This window comes from Miscanthus floridulus, chromosome 19 (assembly GCF_019320115.1).
Source record: "Miscanthus floridulus cultivar M001 chromosome 19, ASM1932011v1, whole genome shotgun sequence".
In the NCBI taxonomy this organism is placed as follows: Eukaryota; Viridiplantae; Streptophyta; class Magnoliopsida; order Poales; family Poaceae; genus Miscanthus; species Miscanthus floridulus.
Window position 1 is genome coordinate 12837180 of NC_089598.1, and position 2210 is coordinate 12839389.

Here is a 2210-nt window from a genome sequence, read left to right on the forward strand (position 1 = left end):
AACCCACTAGTCCATTACGCGTGCCATCACGCGCGCCAGCAAATCAGCTAGTTAGGGCACAAGTAAAAAACATGTTTAATCTTTGCATGGAAGCAATATTAGGAGTTTAATGTAGATATGTCATGCACAAAAACTGAAAGACAAAGATCGTCAAACAGAAATCCCACTGGCTGCTGGGAAAAGGCCTAAGCAATAGAAAACAAGGCGAAATGACCTAAGAAGCGGTGTATCAAAGTCAGGGGGCACCTTCTTGGAATGTTCCAACTCACCAAATGATAGGAGAAACTCCTTGGAGTACACTATCCTCGTCGTCATCCTATCTTGGATACAAGGGCAGACCCAGTAAAGGATATAGGTGTACACATGTACACCTGAAAGTTCCGCAAAGGAAAATTGAAACCGGTAACATATCGAAAAAAGAGCGTACATATATGGTGGTGAAACAGGATGTAAACACAGGATTTTGGAAACATACCGAGCCATCAAAAAAACTGAAAGAATCGTCATAAGGGATCCTGAGACTTTGACAGGAACGACATCTCATTTCTGTGCCATCTTATGTATAATAAAACAAAAAGTTGATGTTGTGGTGCTTGGATCTCCAACTTCTTGTCATTTGTCCTTTATGACATTGACCTACAGCAAACTTGACCTCATGTACTAATCAGTTGTTTAAATAGAACATCAGTAAACACCTTGACCAAATTATATGAGTCTAGGAATGAAAATTAATGGAACCTAGCAGTGCAGATTGTTTCTCTGCCAAAAGAAAGTGCATAGTAACACAATATGACAAAAGATATGCCCTTAAAAGTCATTTAGGCATTCCCTTGAAAAAAAACAAAACTATACGGCAACAAAGAACTATTAGATTATTTCTTATTGTCTACTACAATAAATGGAGGGAGTGTGTAGATTCATGCTGATCACTGTGAATTCAAAAGAAAACAGCATACCTGACTAAAACTACAAGCGATGCAACATTCTCGATTGCCTATACAAAAATTTATCACCTGAAATCCCCCAACTGCAGTTATCCTACTTTTTCCCCATCTTAATTTGAGATGACCCGTTGGCATGTTACACATTAACATGCATAATCAATAGCTCTGCAACTATTATGAATATGTATGTTGCTATATATAATAAATCAATGGCTGAACTATGCGAATCAAGATTGTTTTACATCATGCCTCCAGGTTAAGCTAAAGGATTAACTGCAGCAATTCAGTGGAGGAAAAAAATAAGGTAGTGTAATAGTGTTTTTGATCATAGGTCGATCAGAAAGGATACTAAGGTGCAGAAATTGTTAGGAAAGGAGCACCAATTAATTTAGATTCAGGGAATGACATACTCCTTGGATCTTCTTCCTCAAGTCAGGCCGTGTGCTACTCCTGCTCTCCCCACGTGATAGGTGGCTGAAGATGCCCGCATGTGCCCCTGCAAGAAGCAGCAGGAAGGAGCACCCAGACCCAGAAAAGGTGGCATGCAACTGACTTGCCTGACGCACCTTCTCCATGGTGGTACCCGGCTACACAGCCAAATAATGTGATGGCCATGACTTCAAATAGGTAGATTACAATTCAGTTCCACAGTCTAATAGTGTCAATCTTCTATTTCGAAGTTGTAACTCTACTACAGTCAAGCAATGAAACCTAAATAAAGCTACTACACATGTTGCTCAAAATCAGGTCCATGAAATGCAAATCATATAGTATACATCTAGCTCATACAATCAATTCACAAATCAGAAGGCAGTGACACAACGTAAAGAGAAACCAGCTGATAACATTCCGCAAACATTGGTTTGGAGTAAGGCTGATCAACACACGACAGGCAGATGATATGAACAGACGTCTGAAGCACACATCAAGATACATGTGCATTCATGGCAGCAGCAGCACACATTTCTTTGACTCTATGAGCATCAGAATGAATGAACAAAATGAACCTCACATGAGTAGCAGTACCGGTACCACCTGGAGGAAGAGCACTAAGCCGATATTCTGACAGACAAGGGGTAACGAAAGAGAACTGCTAGCAAAAGGGGAACAAACACATGAGAACAGATGGTGTGGATATACACACTAAGGCGCCAGCAAATACACAACTACATCGAACGACATTAGCATACAGACGAACGGAAGCAGAACCTATGGATCGAAAACAACGCTGAAGGCCACCAAATTAACGATACCACCTTAACAAAT